Source organism: Delphinus delphis, chromosome 11, assembly GCF_949987515.2.
Source record: "Delphinus delphis chromosome 11, mDelDel1.2, whole genome shotgun sequence".
Classification (NCBI taxonomy): domain Eukaryota; kingdom Metazoa; phylum Chordata; class Mammalia; order Artiodactyla; family Delphinidae; genus Delphinus; species Delphinus delphis.
In genome coordinates, this window is record NC_082693.1 from 39996876 (window position 1) to 40018606 (window position 21731).

Here is a 21731-nt window from a genome sequence, read left to right on the forward strand (position 1 = left end):
TATTTGTAACTTCTTTCTCTGAGGGTGAGAAGCTTAATTTCATAGAATGTGGAGAGAGATCTAGAATCTCCAAAATGATGCCATTGCCAGTTTCTACTCCCTTGATACACCATATATTTCTTCTTTACACTTAGACTGTTATCCCTTCCTCAGTATATTCTCCTTTCAAGACTCAAGTGAAAAGACTACCTCCTCAAAGAACCCTTTCCTGAACTGCCCTAGCCTTCTCCCAATCAGCATAGGTCACTTCCTCTGCCTTATAATAATTTTATAAATCATACTCAATAGAAAGTTTCTTGAGGTGAGAGGATAGATCTACTTTGCCTCTTGCCTTCCTAGTATCTTGCTTTTTTTAAATAGAAGGAACTCTATAAATATGTCTTGAATAAAACTGCATGAAGGTTTCAATTTTATCCAAAACACTATTAGTACAAAAAATGACTGCCATTATATAGTCCTAAGGCAAGTTGAGACAGTAAATATCATTTTTCAGAACTGTGAATTAGTAATTTTAGCTTATTCAAACTCTGAGATAAACTCAAATGATATGAAAAAAGAAAATGGAACCACTAACTTCAAATACTATACATAAAAGGCTCACTACTCTATTATTCAGCAACATGGTGACATACAAGTCTATAGCATGTTAGAATAATCATTGCTACTGTTCTTGGGAGAGCTTCAGCCAGGTCTCTGTAGAAACATATATCCTAGACAATAGGGAAATTGTAACAATGACCAAATTCCCCAGGGTCAGCAAGGATATAGATATTTGCATCAGGTCAGAGTTACCAATAACATTTGTCTCTTTCTTATCTCCTCTATAAGAATATTTTGTTCTTAAAAACACTAAGAGGGGGCTTTCCTGGTGGTGCAGTGGTTGAGAGTCCGCCTGCCGATGCAGGGGACACGGGTTCGTGCCCCGGTCCGGGAAGATCCCACATGCCGCAGAGCGGCTAGGCCCGTGAGACATGGCCGCTGAGCCTGTGCGTCCGGAGCCTGTGCTCCACAACGGGAGAGGCCACAAGAGTGAGAGGGCCGCGTACCGCAAAAAAAAAAAAAACAAAACAAAATACTAAGAGGGAGGGCTTCCCTGGTGGCACAATGGTTAAGAATCCGCCTGCCAATGCAGGGGACACGGGTTTGAGCCCTGGTCTGGGAAGATCCCACATGCCGTGGAGCAACTAAACCCGTGCGCCACAACTACTGAGCCCGCGCTCTAGAGTCTGCGAGCCACAACTACTGGGCCCACGTGCCACAATTGCTGAAGCCCGCGCGCCTAGAGCTGGTGATCCACAACAAGAGAAACCACCTCAATGAGAAGCCCGTGCACCGCAACGAAGAGTAGCCCCCAATTGCTGCAACTAGAGAAAGCCCCTGCACAGCAACGAAGACCCAACTCAGCCAATAAACAAATAAATAAATAGACATTTTTTTTTTTAAGTTTTTTTTTTTTTTTTTTGCGGTACGCTGGCCTCTCACTGTTGTGGCCTCTCCCGTTGAGGAGCACAGGCTCCGGACGCGCAGGCTCAGCGGCCATGGCTCACGGGCCCAGCCGCTCTGCAGCATGTGGGATCCTCCCGGACCGGGGCACTAACCTGTGTCCCCTGCATCGGCAGGCGGACTCTCAACCGCTGCGCCACCAGGGAAGCCCCCAAAAAAGTATTATTAAAAAACAAAACAACAACAACAAAAAAACACTAAGAGGGAATTCCCTGGCGGTCCAGTGGTTAGGAGTCCGTGCTCTCACTGCTGAGGGCCGGGATTCAACCCCTGGTCGGCCCTCAAGCTGCATGGCGTGGCCAAAAAACCCCAAAACAAAACAAAACACAAAAACACTAAGATCCAGGGCAAAAGTAACGAAAAAAGAAGTTGTAAAACTGGGAAGCAATTTCACTGGAAACTGCTCATCAAAGAATCAGAGCAATCTTCACTAGGCAGTTACAAATATCACCCTAAGCAATTCACATGTTACTATTCCAGAGATAAAAGAAGAAGAAAGTACCCTCAGATATAATCTTTCCCCCTACCTGGCCTATGTCAGGAGAAAAATAAGTGTCACAATACTGACTCTTCTATCTTCCCCAGACCCTAACTTTACCTCCACCTCTGACTTTGCCCTAAAAACATGCTCACATTTCTGGGGTGTGTGTGCGTGGAAATTTGTATATATGGATTAAGGAAATAATCCTTTTTTCTCTTAAGCCCTTTCCCCCCTCAAACTACCATCTCACCTTGCTCCCATCTTTAGAAACTTAGTTTCCGGGTCCTCATTGTTTCCACTTCCTCATCTTCTATTCATCCCTCTGCCCACTTGGGTGTAGCTTCCACTCCCACCATCCTGTTGAAATTATTCTCCTGAAGACCTCTTACTATCAAATCCAAGGACCATGTCTCAGTTTTTATCACTCTCTGTTGACATTTGAGTTGTTGATTAATCCCTCATTTTTGAAATTGTATTTCTCCTTTTTTCTTAAATGGAACTCTCCTGCTTCCTTTCCTATCTTTTAAACCATTCACAATTTTCTCATGGAATCCTCTCTCCCTCTCTCTCTCCACTCCTGTTCCTAGACATTACTCAAAGGTCAGTATCTCTCCTCTCTCTGGGTAAGCTCACCTATGCTGAAGTCATCAAAGGTCACTTACACCAAATGATTCCCAAAGCTGTATCATAAGCCCTAACCTTCCTGACTTTCCACTGTACGATGGATAGCTTCATGTGTCACATAAATACACAACATAATACAGCCTAAATCATATGTATCATCCTCTTACTATTACCCTTCAAATTAAGTTTACTTAACCACAGATAATTTTTCTCCAAAGATGAGCTGGCATATGAATTTTTGCTTATATAAAATAAATAACATAGCATGAAAGACAGTATAACGGTAACAAAATGTGTACAAGGTCTGAAGTCAAAAAGAGGACTTCCAGGGTCTCACTCTGCCTCTTTCTAATTGTGTTGACCACAGGCACTTGATTCAACTCTCTGAAGAGTATACCATCATTAACCTTAGCTCATCAAAAATGCCTAACCTGTGACACATAGTGAAGAGAGAATGGCATAGGGGCTAAGAGCCTGGGCCTTCCTCCGTACATGTTGCTCCCTCTGTCTGAAAATACTTCAGACTCTCCCTGGCCTTATGATATAGGTCCCAGCTTAGATGACACTTTCCTCCAGATGCTTTCCCTAACCCCGAAGACTGGGCTAAGAGGTTCCTCTTAAGTTTCCAAAGGACTAGATCTACCCCAACATTGATCACACTGTATTTTTTGGATCACATTGTATTTTAACTCTCAGAACAGTGCCTGGCACATGGGTGGGTACTCAAGTATTTGTTAAATGAAGGGAGGTTTACCAGGTATCTGAAATCATTTGTTGGATTCACCTATTTTTATAAACTAGCACTTTGGGGGGGAAAGAAAGTGAAACAAAACAGTGGGTTATGTCTGTTTATTCCGAGATAAATCATTCCAAATAATGGGAAACCAGAGGATATAGCCACCGAAAAAATGGTCTCTAGCATTAAACTCAGGCCTAATAAAACGTAACCTTATCTATACAGATTGTTTTAGTTCACTCCCTCTGTTGGAATATTTCAGGTATTTTCTTACAAATGCTATTTCTTACAAATAACTGGCTCTTCAGGTAACAAAGCTAAATAGTAATTCTAGAAACTAAAAGAGAGCTAAGATGAGAAATAAAGAGGGGGGAGACTTAATTCAGTAGGTCACTCAAGTGTTCGTAAGAAGCACCCAGGAAGCTTGTTTAAAATACAGATTTCCAGGTCCCATGCCACAATTCTGATTCATTAGGTCTGGAGTAGGGTCCAGGAAGACCACATCTTAACAAGAACCTTGAAGTGATTCTAGTGTTGGAAGTCTCTCCCCATCATATGCTGGAAAGCACTGAAATAAAAAGGTCTAAGATCTATACGTATTCCAAGAAAAATGGAAAAACAGCAGCATAAGATGTTTTTATATTGTTCATTTCAAATTTTGCATTGTCATTCACATTTGGCAGTGTAAAAACAATGGCTGCCCTTCAAAGGTTAACTGAGGTTTGGACAAAATGAACCTGGGTCACTGAACTGATAAATTTGTTGCCCATCATCTAGGTTCATCTAGAACTTCCCTGCCCAGATGGCACAAAATTACTGTGCAGGGACTCCCCTCGTGGTCCAGTGGGTAAGACTCCGTGCTCCCAATGCAGGGGGCCCGGGTTCCATCCTTGGTCATGGAACTAGATCCCACGTGCATGCCGCAACTAAGAGTTCTCATGCCACAACTAAGATCCCACGTGCTACAACTATTTCCACATGCCACAACTAAGTTCTCATGCCACAACAACATGAGAACTAAGTTCTCATGCCACAACTAAGATCCCATGTGCTACAATTATTTACAGCCTAAATAAATAGATATATATATATATATAGTGCAGACCAATAACTCATGATAATAAAATTGAGTTCTTTTTTTTTTCTGAAGATTTTTTTTAACGGCTTATTTATTTATTTATTTGCCATGCCTCGAGGCTTGTGGGATCTTAGTTCCCTGACCAGGGATCAAACCCAGGCCCACTGCAGTGAAAGCACTGAGTCCTAATCACTGGACCACTGTGGACTTCCCAAAGTTGAATTCTTTTTACTCTTTTTTCTCTAGATTGGTTTGTTGCTGAATTTAAAACGTTGCTTGAGAAAAATATACATGGTTAAAAATACGGTATCTGAATAGAAATTCCAATTTATTATCTACTGAATATGAGGGTAACTAAAATTTATTGAGATGTTAAAGTTAAAGCAAGAAGCCAACAGGCTTGAGCTCTAATCTTTATTTAATCTGCCACTAATTAACACTATCATCTGCTTAACAAGTCATCTCTCAAGGCCTCAATTTCCTCTTGTGTAAAATGAAGGGGTTAAAATAGCCTAGTTTTTCTAACTGCGGGTCACAATTAATGAGTCATGAAATCAATTTTAGGGGGTCAGAACCAGCATGCTTGTTTATGTTAATGAAAAATGGAATGAAACAGAAAATGTTAGAGTGCATCACACATAGTAGAGATAAATATTCTTTTATACAGCTTTTGTTTCAGTTTGTATGTGTATAAACTGGGTAAGAATGTAGAATAGTTCCCACTGTGGCACGTGGTTAAAAAAAAATTATAGTTTGACAAGTGTCGGCGAGGATGTAGACAAACTGAAACCCTCATACACTGCTGATGGGGATCTAAGATGGTGCAGTTGCTTTGGAAAAGAGTTGGCAGTTCCTCCAAAGGTTAAATATATAATTATCGTGTGACCTAGCAATTCCACAATTCCAATCCTAGGTATGTATGTATGTATGCATGTATGTGTGTGTATCTCCAAGAGAAATGAAAACACATATCCACATATAAACTTGTCCACGAATGTTTCTGAAAGTGGAAACATTCCCATTGTTCATCAACTGATGAACAGATAAACAAAATGTGGTTTATCCATATGAAGGTATATTATTCAGCCATGAAAAGTACTGATACATGCTACAACATGGATGAACCTTGAACAAATTATACCAAGTGAAAGAAACCAGTCACAATAGAGTACATATTGTATGATTCCATTTATAGAAGATGTCTAGAAGAGGCAAATCTACAGAAACAGAAAGTAGAGTAGTGATGGCCTACCACTTGGGCGTGGGGGAGAAGGGCTGACTGCTAATGGTTATGGGGTTTTTCCAGGAAGTGATGAAAATGTTGTAAAATGGATTGTGGTGATAGCTGCACAACTCTGTTAATATACCACAAACCATTGAATTTTACACTTTAAATAGGTAAATTGTATGTTACATGAATTATGTTTCAATAAAACTGTTATTTTAAAAAATTATAGTTTGAAAGTCACTAGACTAGATGACAGATATCACTGAGGTCCCTGAGAATTCTCAGTGTACCCCCATACAGGGCTCACTTCACCCATCCTCCCACAATGGTTATCTGGAGGCAGGGCAGTAAGTTATCATGGAAACACCAACTGACTCCAATTCTTATTCCAGTGCTAACCAGATGCATGGTGACCTCTTTGTACTACCCTCTTCTTCTACGTAAAATGAGGATGATAACCTACCCTACAGGGTTGTTCTAAACATAAAAGGAGATAATAAATGTATACCATGCCTAGCACATAGCTTGAGGTCACAGCCCGATCTTGTCAGTCTCCGTATGCCTCCGTGTCTAAGACACATTCAATAAACATTATTCCAGAGGCTTCATTAACAGGATACATATTTGGGCTTAGTTTACTTGTCACATTGTCTTAACAAGGCCTATGTCATTAGACTCTGATAAAAAATAATTCATAAATGTAATTTTTGCTTCAGCTGTTTGACTTTTTTTTAGTGCAAAAATTACTCTCTTTATAATATTGTATAATGGAAAGAAATTAGTGGTCTCTTTAAAACATTGAAATTTTAATTACATAATTATTAGAAAAGCTACCCATCTCTTCTCAAATGTTTGTTTTGGGCACTTTGAGCAATTACTTTCTTTTTTTTTTTTTTTTTTTTGCGGTATGTGGGCCTCTCCCTGTTGTGGCCTCTCCCGTTGCGGAGCACAGGCTCCGGACGCGCAGGCTCAGCGGCCATGGCTTACCAGCCCAGCCACTCCGCGGCATGTGGGATCCTCCTGGACTGGGGCACGAACCCGTGTCCCCTGCATCGGCAGGCGGACTCTCAACCACTGCACCACCAGGGAAGCACTGAGCAATTACTTTTTGTAGTTTCTATTCAGAGGTCAAATTAGGGGAAACCCCTGGCGGTCCAGTGGTTAGGACTCCATCCTTGCACTGCAAGGGGCATGGGTTCCATCCCTGGTCGGGGAACTAAGATCCCACAAGCCTCACGGTGTGGCCAAAAAAAAAAGAAAGTCTATTGAGCACTTGAAATGTGACTAGTTTGTATTGAGATGTTCCGTAAGTGTAAAATACATACCAGATTTTATTTAACAACCTAAATGGGAAAAGAATTTGAAAAAGAACAGATACATGTATACGTATAACTGAATCACTTTGCTGTACACCTGAAACTAACACAACACTGTTAATCAACCATACTCCAATATAAAATAAAAACTTAAAAAAGTCAAATTAGGGGCTTCCCTGGTGGGGCAGTGGTTAAGAATCCGCCTGCCAATGCAGGGGACAGGGGTTCAAGCCCTGGTCTGGGAAGATCCCACATGCCGCGGAGCAACTAAGCCTGTGCGCCACAACTACTGAGCCTGTGCTCTAGAGCACGTGAGCCACAACTACTGAGCCGGAGTGCCTACAGCCCATGCTCCGCAACAAGAGAAGCCACCACAATGAGAAGCCCACGCACTGAGACGAAGAGTAGCCCTCTCGCACTGCAACTAGAGAAAGCCCACACGCAGCAACGAAGAGCCAACGCAGCCAAAAATATAAATAAATAAATAAATAAATAAAAATTTTTAAAAAATCAAATTAAACATTATTCACTTTTTTAGTATAAACGTAACTAAACTGCAAAAAGGATAAGTCCATATATAAGTGTTGGAATGTGCAAATTTTTTTTTCTTTAATTAGGTCAGTAGTTTTCAAAAATAGTTCCAGCAGCCAAGGTGTAATCCATCAGCGTCCCTCCCATTTCCCCACACCGCCACCCTCCTTCACCCTCCTCCTTCCTTCTGGGGAACGTCTCCTCCGCTGGTCTCAGCAAACACTTCAAGCTGCCATTTTCTTCACTGTCTAGCTTCCTTGGTCAGAGTGACTGGTCAAAGGATGAGCCTGCTCATCATAATCAATTAGGTGGAAATATACAATATACAAAACAGAAGCCTCTACCTGCTCTTGTCCACCCCTTCTCCCAAGCCAATTCTACTTCCCAAAGGTAACCTCTGTCACAGTTTGGAGTAAAGATTTTCTGATATTGCCTATACATGTTAATAACAGCAAACATATAGTACTATGTGTCAGTCACCGTTCTAAGCATTCAGTATACATTATCTCATTTTATCTTCACAACAGCTCATGAGGAAGCTATTATCACTATGCCTATCTTACAAATGAGAAAACTGAGGCACAGAGAAGTTAACACATGTCACACGTGAACACACATTTTTAAAAATTGTAATGGTTTTATGTTGATGTGCTATTCAGTAATTATTTCTTCTTGGACAGCTTCCCACATTAAGATGTACAGATCAGATCTACCTCAACCTTTCAGTACCACATACTATTTCATTCTGCAATAGTTTATGACTTATTGAATGAAGCCCGTGTCAATGAACATTTATGTGGTTTTAGGTTCTTCATTTTTAAGAACAAGACTGCAGTGAACATGCTTCTACTATTGCCTACTTTCAGGTGTGCATCTAAGGTGTAACTTCCTAAAACAGCATTTCATAGGTTCAAAAGACTTATGTATTAAAATTTTTAAGAGACATTTCCAAATGTTCCTCAAAAAAAGTTGCATCAATTTATATATAATTTTGCATCAATGTATATTTGAACTATTAGCTATATGAGAAAGCTTATTCTCTACATCCTTGTCAATGTTGAGCATTATTTTTTTTAAGATTTTTTTTTATGTGTACCATTTTTTAAAGTCTTTATTGAATTTGTTACAATATTGTTTCTGTTTTATGTTTTGGCTTTTCAGCCACGAGGCATGTGGGATCTTGGCTCCTCCACCAGGGATTGAACGCCCACCCCCTGCACTGGAAGGCAAAGTCTTAACCAGTGGACCACCAGAGAAGTCCCATACTGAGCATTATTAATCACTTTTATTTTTTCCGGTCTGCTAGATATGTGAAAAATGGTACATTATTGTTTTAGTTTTTATTCTTTTAATCATAAGGAAGGTTGAGCATATTTTAAAATGTATATTGGCCACTTAATACACTTACTTTTTGAAACTACATTTATTTTTAAAAGGTCATTTATAAATTGTTTATTATCTCTACAACTTAATTACTTTTTAAATTTGCACAAGGACCTTCTGAATATCATGTGTAACTCCTTGTACAATTCAAATTGCCTCTCACAGCAGCTGTCTTTCCTGGTGTCTGATTCCTATCCAGATCTCATTAATATTCTTTCCAAATAGAAATGTTGCTTCACTATACAGATGAGACCTTCGTTTCTGTAGAGTTCTCTTCTGTAGGGTACCCACCCCTTGATTGCTCATCAATATTCCCAGCACAGCACAACCCTGTGAGAAGTCTGACTGACACTATGTGACAATCCAGGCATTAAGATCACTCTGTGGTTATGCTTCAGCTGCTGCCCTCAACTAGCCAGTCTAAGGCTTCTTAGTCGTGTGAGGGGAAGGGTGCTCTGAATATCAAGATCATCTTTGGAATCTGAATCTCTCATGCGGAGTCCAAACACGTCTAATTTTTCTGAAAAGGGTCCCCTATGATTCCAATGTAAAAACAGCTTTGGGAGTGCAGTTTTGGCTTGATCCCGGGGTCATTAGGCCAGAGCAGGGAGGCAAACATAGACCCTAACCACCCACCATCTAGATGACTGTGTCAGAATCAGGTAAAAGTTTGAGCCACCTTAGCACAGGGATCAGTTATATGCAAAGACATTCATTCCATTTGATCTTATTCACTTAATCCTTAATGATACCATGAAATAAATACTATTCTCGTCTTTCAGAGGAAGAGGCTCAGAAAGGTTAAATAACTTGCTCAAGGTAACACAGCTAGTAAGTGGCAGAGCCAGGATTTGAAAAAGCGTGACAGACCCTAATGTCGGTGCTCTGATGATTTACTGAAAATCACATCCTCCCTGTATCTGGGGGTGGTCTGGGCCACTCTCAAAGTGTCTCAAAACTAGAAATGGAAACGGCTGGGCCACATACCCCAGCCTGTTCCACCTCTAAGTCAATTCTGCCCCAGTTTCTTTCAGCTCAGGTCCAATCTTGAGTCTACCACTTATCTATCTATTTATTTATTTTTTGGCCACACCACCCAGCTTGCGGGATCTTAGTTCCCCAACCAGGAATTGAACCCGGGCCCACTGGCAGTGAAAGCACCAAGTCCTAACCACTGGACTGCCAGGAATTCCCAACCACTTATCTATTAAGTAAAATTAGGAAAATCACTCTAAGCCTTAGTTTCATCCTCTCTAAGATGTTCCTTTAGCTTAGTGCTAAAATAAGTGCTTAATAAATATTGACAGTAGTGGTGGTAATAACAATAGCTAACATTCACTGAACATTTACCATGTACTAGATACTGTTTTAATTGTTTTGCAAATGTAAATTTATTAATCCTCATAGTAACACATTCAGAATAGTATTGTCCCACTTTACAGGTGAAGAAACTGAGGCCCAGAGAGGTTAAATAGATCCTAGCTCTTACTCATTTTTTAGAAGGCTGGGATGGAAACAATGATCTCAAGCACAAAGGATAAACCAGAAATGCAGTTCCAATGCACACTGTACTTCATGGTCTACTTATTTTTGTTAAATCAGCAATTTAAAAAAAAGAGCATCTCTGATGTTGTTTCCGAGAAACTGGTAGTTACAACCAGAAAAACTACAGCTGCTCAAAACCCTGACGCCATTTCTCTGCACCAAAAAGTTTAAACCTCTGTCAAATTATACCTTGAAAGGGCCAAATTTTAGGTGTTCTCAACACCTCTGTAAAAACTCTAAGTTGAAGATGATATAATTATCATTTTCTTACATGCTTCTATTACTTTATTCATTCATTTGAATATCTTATCTTCTTGTACTTTTGAAACCCACATTAGCTTTTTACATAATTGTGGTAATCTTCACAAAGCTTATTTAGACAGTTTAAAGAGTAACCCCCAATTATGGCCTTTACAAACTGACTTCAGTCTAAAATTTTTTGGTCGTGAAGAACCGACGAAGAACCTTTCTGATCTTTTTTTTTCCTTTAAATTAAGGAATTACCAGATCTTATCCAATTTTAATTCTATCTCTTCTCTCAAATCTAATTTGTTACTTATTCACTAGGTTCTTCTTCCCCCTTCCCCCCCAGTTGATAATTAACTCACTGTAAGGACAAACATAGTCCAATGCAGTGAGGTTTTTTCCCCAGTATTTTTTCACACATAGCAAGGAAAATCTCTCCAAGTAAGTAAAAAAAAACCCAAACAAACAAAAAAACCCAAAACAAAACAAAGCCCCCACAGATAATGATGTCAATAACTTCAAATTTAAAGTGAAAATTAGAGAAAAGTATAGTTAACTGGAAAAAGAATATAGAAATTTAGAGTTGACTGAGGCCATTACACAAAACATGGATTTACTCTGAATTCCTGTTTCTTCTTTAACCTTTGTACCATTTCATACTTGAACAGCAGATGCATCAAATATCAGTTCCTGGTACAGTGCAGGAGCTCAATAAATATCTGCTATATGAATGAAAAACAGTATTATCCAAGTTCTCAGTTCCCACATATCTTGACAAACACCCACCTGCATAATTGAGTGTCTGCCTATGAACTACATACTCCCAGGTCTTGAAAATTACATGCTAATTAAGACAAAGTGGCTAATTAAAGAGTCTTCTTTGCAATGTCAAAGCAGAAGAAATATATACACTTATTTAAGAAGGCTGCATCTGTTAAAGATATAACCTCCTTATACCAGTCCTTTGTCCTTAATAATTAATCAAGTTTTCTCCAAATACAGGGCTTCTTAGTTTCACTCCTGGCCATTTCCAGGAAGGGCCTGGCTTCCATTCTTCTTATCTGAAATTTTAGATGATGTATTTTTTTCAGGACTTGCTCAATCTTAAAAGCCAGTTCAGATCAATTTAACCAATCCCTTCAAGTAGGAGAATTAAAACAGGTTTACTGAAAAGTGACTCTTCTCTAGGCAAGTTCTCTAATCTTTCCTTTCTGTAAAAATCTGAGAAGCTAACCCAGAACAATGCTTTAATCAAGGACAAGCATAGCCGAGGCTGGTCACATAAAGAATTACCAAATCACACAGTCACAGAAGTGATACAATTTTGCTACTTATGTGAACCAATGCTATGCATCATATTTCTTAAGGACTGGTTACAAACATATTAATGTTAATGATTTAATTACATTTTAATGTTTACCTTCTAAAATTACATCAAATTATGGTGCTGTTTTTAAAAAGCCATTGAGAGGCATTTATTGAGTAGTGGTCTTTTATTCTCCATGGGAAAGTCAATCAGCTTCTTTGGGTAGGTTTCAGTTTCTTTATCTCAAAAACAGATAATAATTCACAAGGGATGGTTATGAGGATTAAGTGAGAAAATAAAAGTATAACTACTTTGAAAAGTATAAATTGCTATAAAACTATTATAATTTTTAATAAAATTTCAAGCCAGTTTCAAGGAAAAAAATTAGTGGGATTAAAAATTATTCTACCCAATGAGGATAAATTGGAAAAAAATTAGAACTGATTACTTAACATTGTCTGGTTTGACTAGATGTTAACAAGAAACCCCTTGGTTAATTAAGACTGTTGCTAAAAACTTCTCTAATCAATACACTGTCCTATTTCAGGGCATGTAGTAAGTATAATGAAAATAATTTCATCTTTCCTTGAGGATTCTAGGTAGCTTTCTTATTTTTCTCCTAGAGAAGGAAAGCAGAATAAAATTTCTGATTGCTTGAAAATTCTAGTCAGTTGGTTCTAGTTTTGCTATACTTGCTTTTAAAAATGTAATGAGAGCTAATAGACTAGTATTGGCCAGCAGTAATAACCCTGAAAGTAGATGCTGACAGTGGTAGTAAAATAGTGGCCTGGATCCTGGGAACATCTTGGAAAACCTGCACTCAGGTGGAACTGAATCCTGCCTATCACAGTATCCAAACCTTTGTCCTGCTACCTTCAGAAATCCTCAGAGACTGCTACCTGATTTGAACCCTGATGGAAATATCTCAAGCTGTTGTCCATTAAAAAAAAAAAAAACCACAACAAAACTTTGGATTGCAAACCAAAACAAGACTTGTTAAAAGAAGTCTCTCTTCAAGGCTCATTCATTCATTCAACAAATATTTGAGCACTTACCATGTGTCAAGCAGTGCTCTATTTGCTCAGGATATAACACTAAAAGTGACAGACAAGGTCTCTGCTCTCATGAAGCTTCCATTCCACTGGGGAAGCTGGACAATTAAACACTGTGATTAGTGCTGTGAAGGAAATACAAAGAGAGTAACTGGAGTGGTGGTAGGAAAGGGGGCAGATACTTTAGATACTGGCCAGGGAAGGCCTCTTTGAGTGAATGACATTTGAGGTGAAACCTGAATGATGGGGAGGAGACAGGCAGCCAGCCAGGTGAAGAGAAAAGATGGGAGAGTTTTCCTGGCAAAGGAAATAGCAAATGCAAAGGCCCTGAGGCAGGAATAATATGGCTAGGGAGTGAGAAGTATGAAATGATGACAGAGCCAGTTTAAATAGGATTTACAAGGAATGGTAGAAGATTTTAATTTTATTCTCAGTGTGATGTGATGTCAAACATTGTTAGACAATAGTGTTTGCAACATGAGATATATTTAATGTATTCTACGAGTATTTAATTGCTTATTACATGTATAATGGTTGCAAAATGAAAAGGAAAGGCAAGGTTCTCACACTTAGAAGGTTTACAATCTATTAAGGAAGCAATAATTCATAAACAGTGACAGCACTAAGGTAAAAAATGAAGTAAAAATAAAGTGCCAACCGAAGGCTGGGGAGGGAGCCACTGATTCAAATAGAAGACTTTAGAAAAGGCTTCATTTTTCAAAGTAGCATTTTATTTGAGCTCTTAAGGAAAAAGGATTTAAGGGGGGCGGGGGGGAAGGGGGGAGTCTGAGGCTGTGGGAACTGCATGAGCAAAGGCACAGAGGCAGGAAAGGACAGGGTGGGTCCAGGAAACCGTGAATCATTGTATGGCTACAGTGCCAGGTGGGTGGGTAGTGATGTGAGAGATAAGCCTGGAAAAATAGGCTGTCAGGGTGTGGAAGTTGGGGTCTTCAATGGCATGCAGAGAAATTTAGACTTGATTTACTTGGGCTTTGGTTCCCCTTAAGTATGTAAAAGAATCTCTTCAGGTACTTAAAACTGCAGATTCCCATGCCCCATCCCTCCAGATACATTGATTTGTAAGTCTAGGTGGGACCTAAGAATCTCCTTTTTAAACCAACACCCCAGGTGATTCTGAGACAGATAATCAGGAAACCATACTTTGAAAATCAGTGTTCTATTTTTTTATGACAAGTCTGGACTGAAAGGGAAAAACTGAAGCCAACTCTAAGGATTGCTCAAGAACTCTAACAAAAAAGGGGGAGCTGAATTAGAAGAGCCATTATCACTGTTGGGATAGTATCAACCAAAGCTGGTGATTAAATGTGGGAGGAGAGAAGGACGGAAGTGTTCAACACAACTTCTATCCTTGTCCCTAGGGAAATTAGGTGGACGCAGGTACCTGGTGCAGAGGGACCATCCACATGGTCTACCAGGTGTTGGAAATATGGATCTGGGCTCAGAAGATATGCAAAGGCACTAAACATACTGGTTAGGTACTCCAAAGTAAATTCAAGACAAATTAAAGAATATAAAAAGTAAAACCATAAAATTTAGAAGGAAATTGAAGTGAATACTTAACCCATCTCTGGATGGCAAAAGACTTCTGAACATAGAAGCAACAGAAAAATCCCAAAGAAAAAGATTTATAGATAAGAAATAATATACCATGTACGAAATTAAAATAACTAAACATTTGACCATAGAACAAAGAATTAATATTCTTAAAACGAAGAGCTTATATGGGAATTCCCTGGTGGTCCAGTAGTTAGGACTCAGCGCTTTCACTGTCAGGGCCAGGTTCAAACCCTGGTTGCGGAACTAAGAGTTAAAGACAAACAAACAAAAAACCGAAGAGCTTATACAAATCACAAAGAAAAAAACACTAAGAATAGTTTCTGTATGGAATAGGGGAAGTTATTAAATAACTTGGCTTGGTAGCTTAAACATCTTGTCATAAAGAGACTTGCTTTATATGCACTAGAGATGATCGGGCTTTGTGGCATAGATCAGCAGGGCTCTTTCGATGTACTTTACCAGGTAATCAAGTGTCAACCTACGGGAGTGCCTAAAAATACCGATTGTTGTAATTTCTATTGTCTTGAGAGTACAAATACATTAAATTGCCCCCAAGCTCCACTAAGCCTTGACACCCCTAGGGAAACTACCTTTATTGCACCCAGTCTTTCCTTGGCTCTATGTATTTAAAATGTGTGCCGGGTTAGGGATGGGACAGAAAATAATTTCACAATGTCTAGTGAGCAGTGGTTCATAAGTCATCCTTTCGATACATAGGTTGTATGGATTTTGGGATCAATAGCCCAATCCTCTCATTTTACAGATGAGGCTCAGAGAAGATGAATGACTTGCCCAAGATCATCTAAGTGGTTGGTTCCCAACACTAAGTTGGGAATCCTGACTCTTAAGCCAGCACCCTTTCCATTTTGCGGTGCTGCTCCATCCATCACAAGCTCTGGATTCTCAAAATAATGGACATGTAAAACACCATAATGTCAACTTCTATACACTTTCCGCTTTAATCACTCCACTCATTCAGTTTGGCCTAATAAAAACCTGTACTCCCTCCCCCAAAGCCCCAAATAAATGAAAGAACTCCAAACAAACAAATAAAAAACATAATTAAAATATTAAGACATTTGGGCTTCCCTGGTGGCGCAGTGGTTGGGCGTCCGCCTGCCAATGCAGGGGACACGGGTTCGTGCCCCGGTCCGGGAGGATCCCACGTGCCGCGGAGCAGCTGGGCCCATGAGCCATGGCCGCTGAGCCTGCGCGTCCGGAGCCTCTGCTCCGCGGCGGGAGGGGCCACAGCGGTGAGAGGCCCGCGTACCGCAAAAAAAAAAAAAAAAAAAAAAAATTGAGACATTTAAAAATGGGAACAGATTAACCAAAAGACAATTCACAGAAATGGAAATGAAGGTATGAAAAATGTTCACTCTCACTAGTAATTAGAGAAATACAAATTAAATCACTTTTGCTTATCAAATTAGTAAAGATAAAAAAATAAGATTCAGTGTTAACGAAGGATGCACTAAGAGGCCCTCACAATCACCATAGGTGAGAATATTGATCTAATCCTTATGAAAACACAATTTGACAGCAGTACTTTTTAATTTTCATGCCCTTTGACCCAGTAATTAAACTTCTGGGAATCTAACCTAAGGAAATAATGAGTGATTCGTACAAAGATTTATGCATAAATTTGTTCTCAGTTTTTTCACTTATTAATAATGGTGTAAAAATCAAAACATCCAAGTACATAGTTAAATTTTGCAACATCAATACAATAGGGTATTAAACATCCATTAAAATTGTTTTCAAATAATTTTGATGCCATGGAAAATCATGGAATAATGTAAAGTGGAAAAGCAGATACAAAACTCTATCTACTGTAATAAAATGAACCCAGTTACCTGTGTGTTTATGTGAGTGTGTTTGTGTGTATCAAAGGAAAAAAAAAAAAAGACTGAAAGGAAATACACCAAACAGTACTTCTCTGCAGAACAGATTATGGACTATTTTGTCTCCTTCATAATTTATTTTTTTCCCAGGTTTTCTGTAACTAGCATATATAATTCTTATTTTCAAAATATGTATGGATGTTTGTATATGTGAAAATAAAACAAGAATTATATATATAATATGAAAAGAGGTTTTAAAGATGATTAATTTGTAAATCACTCACATTCAGGTATCAGTTGAAGTCATGGAAATAGATCAGATTGCTCGGGGAGAGAGTATAAGGAGAACAGGATGCTGGACAGGTCATGGCCAACACACACATTTAAGGGGCAAAAAGACTGTGAATTAATGAAGGAGCATGGAAGGAAATGGTTAGATGGAGAACCAGATAGAGTCACATCAAGAAAGCCACATGAAAGTGGACAGAAAAGTTGTCCACCTGGTCAAATGTTGTCAAGTGACGAGGAGGAGGCCAGTGACAGGGCCATTAGAGGGAAATCACTGGGTACTACGCATGGACAGATCAGTTTCCTCTAGTGCTGGTGGTGGAAATCAAATCTGAGCAAATATTACCTGTTCAATAAAATTGACTGTGAGGAAAAGAAGTCCTGTGCTTAAATTATTTACTTAAGCTTCAGTTTATGGGGGAAAAAGGTTGTGGAAATCTAAAACCAAGTAAAAGCATATCAGGATGACTAATCTATGGGTAATGAAACAAAAATTGGCAATACTTTGGTGTACAAGAAAAAACATGTTTGAGGGATTGTAAAGTTTCCATTTAGTGAGCTCCATTATAGGATAAATATGGGAGAAAACAGCTCCACACTTGTTACCAGAAGTACAAAAAAGCTATTATCTTTTTTCCCCAAACATGCAAGTTCTTAGTTTCAGAGTAGTATTAAAGAAATTCTTTAAAAATAAAAATAATGTAAAATTTCATAGCATCATGTTAACTTTTTTTTTTTTTTGGCCATGCCGCACGGCTTGTGGGATCTTAGTTCCCTGAACAGGGATTGAACCTGGGCCCTCGGCAGTGAGAGTGTGGAGCCAAGGAATTCCCCATGTTATCTTCTTATGACTGGACATGTGAAGTTTCTAGAAACATTTTCAAATATAAAGAAATCATCTGACATGTTAAATAATGGGTTTATTGTTGGGTCAAACCTTGTCCTGTTTATGAAAAGAGGTCTGCATTAGCACAATAACTTGACTGAGTCTCAAGGACTTTCCCTCCAGCCACAGAATAAACAAATCAGTATAGCCCTACCAAGAGTACCATTTACCATAGAATCTCAATTCCACAACCATTAAGTAGAAACTACTCAACTTACAACCGCTCATTTGTTACTAAAGAACCTTGAAGAGTCTGTGTTAAGTAATTTAACATCACCTGGAGACTACTGTACACAATCCAAAATAAAGTACTTAAACTTCCTATCAAAAAACATACAGTGAAAGGCCATACCAACCTTAAAAAAAAAAAAGTCTTTTCTTATGGAAATTCCTGACTTAGGAACCAAGGCACACTTTTTCCTATCTGCAGAAAGAGTACAATTCCAATCTCAGTGAAAGTCGCCTACTTATGAGTGTATGGAATTTAGAATGCCTGAAAACTAGTTTTGCTGTCAACATAAATAATGACAAATTCTCCCAATTTGTGGTTAGGTGGTCTTTTATGGCAAAGATGTCTAATGATCTCCCACACTCTCAACATTCTTTTGTGTCTGTGTTGTATATATGTCTTTGATGAACCTTTCTGATACAGAAGCTCTAAATGTTGAAAAATACCAGAGGAGGGACTTCCCTGGTGGAGCAGTGGTTAAGAATCCACCTGCCAACGCAGGGGACACAGGTTCAAGCCCTAGTCCGGGAAGATTCCCACATGCCGCAGAACAATTAAGCCCGTGAGCCACAACTACTGAACCTGTGCTCTAGAGCCTCAAGCCACAACTACTGAAGCCCGTGCACCTAGAGCCTGTGCTCCATAACAAGAGAAGCCACCGCAATGAGAAGCCCGCGCAACGCAATGAAGAGTAGACCCTGCTCGCCACAGCTAGAGAAAGCCCGTGTGCAGTAACGAAGACCCAATGCAGCCAAAAATAAATAAATAAATTTATTTAAAAAAAAAGAAAGAAAAATACCAGAGGAAATCCAGATATTTGAAACCCTAAGAGGAACAATAATTAAAATTTGTACTTGAAAACATAAGTAAACAACAAAGTCATTGTAGATACACAAAATACATGCAAATACCTACTGTCTTTCCAAAAATTCCTGGTGGGACCACTTTCCTAGAGCGTGAACAGAGAGAAACAATGTCAAAGGAGGTAAGAAATGTGTTCATCAAGTACCATGGCTCATTGCCAAATGAAACAACCATCATCTGTATTATTAACTCAAAATCTCTATTTTATTTTTTTTAACATCTTTGTTGGAGTATAATTGCTTTACAATGTTGTGTTAGTTTCTGCTGTATAACAAAGTGAATCAGCTATATGTACACATATATCCCCATATCCACTCCTTCTTGTGCCTCCCTCCCACCCTCCCCATCCCACCCCTCTAGGTGGTCACAAAGCACTGAGCTGATCTCCCTGTGCTATGCAGCTGCTTCCCACTAGCTATCTGTTTTACATTTGGTAGTGTGTATATGTCCATGCCACTCTCTCACTTCGTCCCAGCTTACCCTTCCCCCTCCCCGTGTCCTCAAGTCCATTCTCTACGTCTGCGTCATTATTCCTGTCCTGCCCCTAGGTTCATCAGAACTATTTTTTTTTTAAAAATCTCTATTTTAAAAATGAAAAACATAATCATATAGAAGGGACTGTGGCATGTTCATCCTCTATATACTAGAACACCGGCACACTGTAGGCAGTTACTAAATGCCTGCAGTTTATGAAGAACACTGCAGACTACCACAGACTTCAGATCATTAAAATGCTGCAAAGAATCTTCAAACATTTCTGACCCTTTCCTCCTCCACCCTGTCCCCTGCTCCAAAAAAAAAAGAAAAGAAAAGAAAGAGAAAGAAAGAAAGAAAAAGACCTTAGCAGGGTACCTTAGCAAGAAAAAGTATCCTCTGTCATCAAGATGTGCTGTTAATAGAATTGTTTTCACTTCTGAAGCTTTCTTTTCTTATAATTATTAGGTGGTTAAAATTTGGCCCACCTTTAACCAGAATCTGGAACAAAACTTGAATGTACCAAGCTAAACAAAGTTACACAATGGACCAAGTTTTACAAAATGGCACTGCTTTGCTAATGTTGCCAATACACTATTCTCTTCCCAGAGGCTCTAGAGTTCAGGGACTACATGATAACAACACTTCTAGGCCCAATTCAGAACTGTGAAAATAGCTCCACCAACTATTTACTGAACTACATAGAATTAATGACAAGTCCTAATCCCATTATCAAAAGGCCATAATGTTGACAGAACATAAGGTAAGGAATATGACTGACACAAATACATGGACTGAAGAGAATCACTCACTATTGCTCAAAGGTTTTTGTTATTGTTGTTTATTTTGTTTTGTGTTCAAGGAAAAGCAGAAGAGGGAATTTTTTAAAAACTGTATTCTCTGTGCTCCTACAGCACTCTGGGTTGATCTCTAGTATAGCACTGGCCTCACTAATACTCTAAGTTGTATCTATTGACCTGCCTAACCCATTTGATTTTAAGCTATTTTAGAGTAAGAACATTTAGAACTTTGAATCCGCAGGACTGACAATACAAGAGGCACTCAATAAATGTTTTGTCCAAAAAAAAAGAAATGAATTCTTAAAGTGATTACCTAGTACCATGTTATGTGTTTTTCTATCAATGCAAAACAAAGAAATACATATGTACACACTCGTTTTTGAAGGTCTACCTAAAACATGATCATCCTTCTTCCAGGCTATAACTCCACAGGAGCTTAGGAAATGCTCATTGAGGGTCATCTTCTTTTGTGCCTACATCAGACCTCAGAAGAAAGTGTTATTTCATGGTTTCTAAAATACTTATTTGTGAATAGTATTAATAACTATGCAAAGGAAAAGTATTCCATTTAACCACTTAAATCAAGAGCAAAAGAAAGAACACCTAATGCAAAAGAAGACCTCTGCCCTTTTAAAGGGTCACTGTCTTAACGGCTGATAACTCCCTAATTATCTTTGACTAACTTGAAAAGTCAAGTCAATAGAACCATCTGGATTAGGCAGACTTCTGAAAACTGGAATTAGGTGAAAGATAACAGTATTTCAAATATCTCTCACCAGGATTGTAAGCACCAGTAAGGAGGTAAGGAAGGGTGCCAGATGGTTAGCTCCTAGCACCTACAGCTTCAGGCTTAGTAGGTGTAGCCAGGGGTGTACAGTTACCTTATATTAACACCTACGTATTGACAGGTGCCATATGTACACGATAGCGATTCTGGGGTGACACATCCAGCTGTAAGGACTGCTATATTATCAACATATCTCAAAAGGCTGAATGGAAGGGGAGAAAAATCGAAGAGGGAGGGAATGGCTAAAAATGGAGAATGGAAAAGAGCAGTTGAATTATTAGAATATTTCCCTGGGAGACTATTTTGAATTTTGATGAACTGCCGCTTTCCTCCACCACACCAAAAAAGTATATATTGTTACATATAGTTAGAAAGGAGTGTTCCAGTTGGAAGAGGAGGGGATCCTATCAGTTCCCGCCCTCAGGCAGCAAAAGCTCCGCTCTACATAATTACTCCAACCCCAGCGCAGTACACAGAAGTGAGGAAAGAGCAAAGGATCAGCAGCTCCTCCACTCCCTCTCTCGAGGGGGAGGGGTTCACGCTCCTTGTGTTCCCCCCACCCCCGAAAGTCCCGGGAGAAAGAGGGTGTGGAGGGAATTCGAGGTCTCCGCGCACTCTCCGGCTGTGGAGGATGTGGAGAAAGAAGGCCCTTACCTGGCTAACAGCGGTCTTTTCTCTGCGCTGCTACCAGCCCTGGTACGGGTCCCTGGCGCTTTGCCTTGCGCACCTGTCGCGACCCAGCTGCAACACCTACAGCTCCCTGCGGCCCCGCCCCGGTCCGGCTCAGAGCCCCGCCCAAGACCCCGCCCACCGACGCGGGGGCGCGCACGTCAGACCGTCTCCCGCGCGGCCTCGGGGAGAGCGTGCGCGCCGCCGGCTGCGTGCTCCTCCTCACGGCTGCTCGCGTTGCTCTGCGGTGCGGCGTCGGCGTGGTGAGGGGCGTGGCTGCTTTTTC

The 21731-nt window shown here is 39.7% G+C and overlaps 1 protein-coding gene across 3 annotated transcripts in view; it reads right to left on the minus strand.

The window, feature by feature from the left end:
• The window catches only part of LIMA1 (LIM domain and actin binding 1), an 82964-nt gene extending 61446 nt beyond the window's left edge, over positions 1-21518 (minus strand). For 2 of the 3 annotated variants that reach the window (XM_060024753.1, XM_060024751.1), the window contains exon 1: positions 21431-21518. The gene's annotated coding sequence lies outside the window, so the exon portion shown is untranslated. Of the gene's footprint in view, positions 1-18766; positions 18982-21430 lie in introns of those variants that run through there. The other variant, XM_060024752.1, reaches the window with a different exon arrangement.
• Between the last annotated feature and the right edge of the window lie 213 nt (positions 21519-21731).